Source organism: Sinocyclocheilus grahami, unplaced genomic scaffold (assembly GCF_001515645.1).
Source record: "Sinocyclocheilus grahami isolate Dianchi unplaced genomic scaffold, SAMN03320097.WGS_v1.1 scaffold1340.1, whole genome shotgun sequence".
NCBI classification, from domain to species: domain Eukaryota; kingdom Metazoa; phylum Chordata; class Actinopteri; order Cypriniformes; family Cyprinidae; genus Sinocyclocheilus; species Sinocyclocheilus grahami.
This window is the reverse complement of record NW_015506519.1, coordinates 196,381-202,911: the sequence shown is the minus strand read 5'-3', so window position 1 is coordinate 202,911 and position 6,531 is coordinate 196,381.

The window sequence follows — 6,531 nt, the reverse complement described above, 5'->3', positions numbered from 1 at the left end:
TCAATTCTCTGCAACACTGTATTAAAATCACCTAAAAGAAAAAAAAATTCTTGTTTGTCCATTAACATATTCAAGCTTTTCTAAAATTCTAATTTTTCTTTTTCTTCATTTGGTGCATGAATGTTGCACACTTTTATTTCTTTGCCTTTATATATTAATTTAACTATTATAATTCTACCATTCGTGTCTTTATATTCTACTTCATTTGACTCAAAAACCCCTCTTTTGATTAATATCGCAACACCCCCCTTCCTCTCCAAATCACAATTCAGATACATTTCTCCATCCCATAATTTTCTTATTTCATCACTTATTTTTTCTCCCCAAAATGTTTCTTGTAAACATAATACATCACAATTTTTAGTCAAATATATTAATCTCTCCATTTTCTGGTATTTTGTTAGTTCTCTGACATTCAACAAAACAACACAAAGAACTCATTAGTGATACAGTTTTCTTCTCTCCATTCTTTCCTTTTGTTCTTCTCTTCTTATCCTTTGTTTTTTTAAAACCTGTTCAGTGTTTATGCTTGTATCTTTCAATCTTGATTTAATACCTCTGTTCAAATGTCCTTTACTTTGCACTCCAAAGCTATTTTCCACCATTTCAGCTTTTCTTACCTCAAACAATGTCTTTGTTTCTTTACCTTCAGTTCCATCTTCTCCTTGTCCTTCATTGTCGTCTTGTTCAATGTCCTCTGCATGCTCTCGTTTTTCAAGTAAATCATCCTTGTTTACACATGCATCCTCTGTGTAAGGTCTTTTCTCCATATCCCTTCCATATTCTCCCCTCTTGCTCATTCCTGCATCCTCCTCTGGGTTATTATCCTCCTCTCTCCCGTCGTTTTGTTTATCTTCACCTCTGTCATTTTGCCTTTGTGATTCATTTTTCTTTTCATCTGTAGTGTCTCCTATTTCCTCCTGTATATCCATTCCTTCTTCTTCGTATTCCTCTTTATCTGTCTCACAACTGCATCTCAGCATGGTCTTATTGGAGCCTTGGCACCGCAGTTCTTTGCAGTCCTTGGCATAATGCCCCTGCACAAGACAATCTCTGCATGTAAAAAGAGGGCAATCCTTCTTCTCATGCTCTGTACTTGAACAGATTCTGCATGTCTTTACTTGATTATCATGTATAACTCTAAAGAATTGTGCTCCTTCCTCAGTCAAGAATTTTGTGTTGTATGGTAAAGATGTCACCTCTTGTGAAAAGTTTACCCTCAAGAACCGTGTTCCATCTGCCACTGTTGTCCCAGGATAATATCTCCTTCTTACAGGGAGGATAGGAATTACCCCCCAATCAACCAGTTTTTGAGTAATGTCTTCATCTTTAATGTAACTTGGCAAATTCAAAAAAGACCATTTTTTCTGTTGCACACAACTTTCTAATTTCACATTTTTGTCCATTAATCATGATTCCAACCAACAAATCCTCACAATCCATCTCATTCTGCATAGTCATTTCAAATTCATTATTTGCTTTTCTCCGAAGTCCAATGAGATTTCCGATTCCAGATTTATCTTTTACTGCTTTGATTATCATTATTATTGTTGTATTTTCAATGTCTTTCACATTTAAGGTCAATGTCGCTTCTTTCTTATATTCTCTTTGATATCTTGTTTGTTTTTTAAGTCTGTTTATCATCTCTTGTTGTTGTGAAAATGTAGATCTACTTTCATAATTTCCTTTTGCACTTTCTGTACCTTTCGTTGTTTGCAGATCTCTAATTTTGTCTTGCTTGTTGGTATTCTTTACTTGCTTTCCTCTTGAAACTACAGTTGCCCATGATGTTTCTCCAATATCCTCATTTGTATTCTTTTCAGTCATTGTTGTAGTCCTTTCATGAACTTCATCATCATCCATCTCATTCCATTTAGCTTGTCCGTGTCCTTGTACCATTACATCCGTCATTTTTAAAATACCAAAACCCCAAACCCCAAACAGTAGACACTGTTTGAGGTTACAGTAAACTAATCTGTACACTAAAAACTAAAACTTTTCAACACTTTCTAAAGTAATTCAAAATCAAAACAAAACAACACAAAAATTGGAAAATAAAGGCTGGTTTAAAATGTTCTCTCTTTCTTGTATATTAAAATGCACACACGATAAAAATTTCCCCCACGCACCCATCAATTCTTTATAAAAATCTGGCAACCCCTCTGTAATAAAATTTTTCACTCTCATCCATAAAACGTTATCCCCCAGATTAAAATTACCACATTTACTTAAAAGATTATTCCATTGTTCTTTTCCATGCCGCCTTGTTTCCCATCGTCCAGATATTTGCTTATCATTTTGACTCTTAAACTGTTCTTTCTTTGCTCCACATCCATTAGCCCTAGTCCCCCCTTCCCCACTGCTCCTATTAAAGTGTTATATGCTATTCTCGGCAGCTTCCCGTCCCATAAAAATCTAAAAAACATTTTGTCAACCTTTTTTCTGTCCACAACGGCATTGATGCCACATATAAAATATGTCATAACTTAGAAGCTATTAAAACATTCACAATTAAAACCCTCCCCTTCAAAGTTAAGGACATTAATCTCCAAAAATTCAATCTTCTCTCGATCCCTCCTAAAATCTCCTCCCACATAGTTCCATCTGCTTTCATTTCATCCTTTCCCATTAAAACACCTAAAATCTTTATTTCATTCATTTCCTTAAAATTAAAGTGCCCAGTTAAACCCTCAGTTCCCCCAAATCTCATGTATACCGTTTTATCCTCATTCACTTTAGCCCCTGATCCCCTGCAAAAGTTTTGTACTATTTTCATTGCTTCCCCTACACTCGCCAGATCTTGTAGCATTAGCATAGTATCATCAGCGTATTGAAATATTTTATTCTCTCCTCCCTCTATGCCTATCCCTTTTATTCTCCCCTCCTGTTTTACCGTTAATCCTAGTGGTTCTGCAACTAAAGCATATAAAAGTGCCGACAATGGGCAACCCTGTCTAATTGATCTCGTTAATTTAAAACACTCTGTTAAAAACCCATTACATTTTACTCTCGTTAAAGCACCTTTATATAAAATCTTAAACCATTTAATAAAATTCCCTCCAAAACCAGAACTCTATAGAACCCCAAATAAAAAATCATACTCTACCCTGTCAAAAGTCTTCTCAAAATCCAAACTGATTATAAAACCATCTTTCTTCTTTTCAGTAATATATCGTATCGTATCCTTAAGAACCCCGAATAAAAAATCATGCTCTACCCTGTCAAAAGCCTTCTCAAAGTCCAAACTGATTATAAAACCATCTTTCTTCTTTTCTGTAATATATCGTATCGTATCTTTTATGCTCATTGTTGTATCCGCAATGTCTCTTCCTTTAATACTGTATGCATGGTTTGTTTCGATTATTCTGGGCATCACTTCTTTTAATCTGTTAGCTAAAACTTTTGATAAAATCTTCAGATCGGTGTTAAGCATTGTTATAGGCCTATAATTCTTTAATTCCATTTTGTCTCCTTTCCTTTTATATACCAGCTTCATTAATCCCATTCCCATCCTTTGGTTCATCTCACCTTTCCTAAAAATCTCTTCAAATACTTCTTTTAAGATACTGGTTAAAAAATCTTTAAAAACAATGTAAAACTCACTCCCCAACCCATCAATCCCCGGACTTTTTCTTTTGTTTAATCCACTTATTGCTCTTTTTATTTCTTCTTCTCTTACTTCATCATCACACTCTTTTTTATCCACTTCTCCTACTCTTGCTTTTATTTGCTTCAGTAATTCCACTTTTTCTCCTTCTTTTACCCCCTCTGTACAGAATAAGTTCTCATAGTATGATTTTATTTCTTTCAAAATGTCCTCATTTTCTTCTACTATTATCCCATTTTGCCCCTTATTTCTTTAATCATTTCTACTTTTCCTCTGCTTTTCTCTAGATCAAAGAAAAACTTTGTGCACTTCTCCCCCTCCACTGTATATTTTGCTTTGCTTCTTAATCTTGCAGCTTCATACTTCTCCTCTTCCATTTCCTTCAGTCTACCTTCTATTTCTTTTATGTTCTCTATGCTTTTTTCCACCTTATCCAGTTCCTTATTTAAGTTTTGTCTTAGCTCTCTTTCCTTATTGTTCTTACATTTATTAATTAAATTGCAATACGTTATTGTAAACCTTTTTACCAGATATTTCACATTCTCCCACCACATTCACTTATCCTCATTATACATTTAATTTCCTTTTTCCTTTTCAATGATCTCCTTTATACTTAAAGCATAATCTTCATTCTTCAAAACCTCTGTATTTAAAATCCAGACTCCCGGCCCTCTTTGCACTTTACTCCAGTCTACTTTAAAAAATAAAAACTTGTGATCGCTAAAACTTGTTTCTTCATACTTAATCTTTTCTATAAAATTCTCCACATTTCTCGTACATAAAATAAAGTCAATTCTTGTTTCGCACACAAACTGCCCCACTATTTGCCTCCTTGAAAATTATTTTTTTCTTTTCATTTCTTTCTCTCCACATATCGAAGATATTATTTTCTCCCATTAATGCTATTAATTATTTTCTCCCCGTGTCAGTTTTAAAAACCATCCTCATTATACATTTCATTTCCTTTTTCCTTTCCAATGATCTCCTTTATACTTAAAACATAATTTTCATTCTTCAAAACCTCTGTATTTAAGATCCAGACTCCCGGCCCTCTTTGCACTTTACTCCAGTCTACTTTAAAAAATAAAAACTTGTGATCGCTAAAACTTGTTTCTTCATACTTAATCTTTTCTATAAAATTCTCCACATTTCTCGTACATAAAATAAAGTCAATTCTTGTTTCGCACACAAACTGCCCCACTATTTGCCTCCTTGAAAATTATTTTTTCTTTTCATTTCTTTCTCTCCACACATCGATGATATTATTTTCTCCCATTAAAGCTTTTAATTATTTTCTCCCCGTGTCAGTTTTAAAAACCATCCCTTCTGCCATGTCTTGTTTACTAAAAACTGTGTTAAAATCCCCTGTCATTATTATTTCCTTATACTTGTTTACAATATTTCTATAATACATAAAGCAGTCCATATTATTATTCTCATTCTGTTTCATTATTAGTTCCGTATAATACCTCAAATCGGTTTTAGTTAGTCACCTCTATTTATTTATTTTTCTTTTATTTTCATTAAATGTCTTCTTTTAGCTTTTTCAACGTTAGGCTTTACCTTTAACAGTCGACTTTTTGTTGTTGTCACTTTTTCCCAGTCTTTTTTATTGTCCTCCCTTCTTTCCCCCTCCATCTCCTCCTCTTCTTCCTGACTGTCTGATAGGTCTTGTTCCTCCTCTTTACTCCCCAGACTTCCACCTTCTTTTTCCATTTCCTCATCATTCTCCACATCCTGTCCTACTTGTTCTCCTTCCTCTCCCTCCATTAATTCTGTTTGTTGCTCCTCTACATTTCGTGTTTCCTCTGTTTCTGCATCATTCTCTGTCACATTGTCGGACTCCATCCAGCACTCACATTTTATGAGCACTTTCCTACAGTCAGGACATCTCACTGCATCGCACTCTCTTGCGAAATGACCCAACTCTCCACAGTCACGACACTTGAATTCAGAGCAGTCCTTCATTACATGTCCAGGGCCCATGCAGAGCCTGCATATCTTTATCTGTCGATCATGTATAATTCTAAAATACTGTGCCCCTTCCTCTGTTTCGAACCTCGTGCTATACGGGAGTGATACAACGTCCTTAGGAAATTTAACCCTCACATAGCGAGTCCCATCTGTAATAAAAACGATATAAAATTCACTCCCCAGGCCGTTGATCCCCTCGATTTTTATTCCTATTCAGTTCATTTATGGCACTTCCTATTTCTCCTTCACTTAACTCCATGTCACAAGCTTCTTTGTCTTCCTTTCCAACTTTGGTTTTGATTATTTTAAACAGTTCTTCGCTTTCATCTTGCACCCCTTCAGTTGTAAATAGTTTCTCGTAATACCTTTTCATCTCTTCTAGTATTTCTTTATTATTCTTTACTACTTCATCCGTTCTCCTTTTTAACAACTTTTATCGTTTCAGCTTTCCCCCTCCTTTTTTCTAAATTAAAGAAAAATGTTGTACATTTCTCTCCTTCCACAATATATCGGGCTTTACTTCTTAAACGTCCACCTTCATATTTTTCCTTTTCTAAATCTTTAAGTTGTAAAAGAGACCAAAGAGGACTGGCCAGGCGTTGTGAGGAACACCCCCTACCCACGGCTGACGACCACCTACTGAGCCGAAGGCAACTGGACACAGAGGGAAGAGTATCACAGACTCATGACTCAAGTGAGAGTTATGGCTACAAAGAGCTCACCAAGATCATCATCTGCCTGGCCCACAACCTTACGGGTTTGAAACAGGAGTTAAATGATCTCAAGCAACAGATCACGGCGGTAGCCCACAAGGACCCCTGCAGAATGGAGTTACAGGAGGAAATCAATAAACTTCAAGAGACTCTGATCCAGCAGCTGAACAACCCTCAAGACAAACTTGACATAGTCCAAAGAGAACTCAGGTACTCTTATAGGCTGCAAAAGGAAAC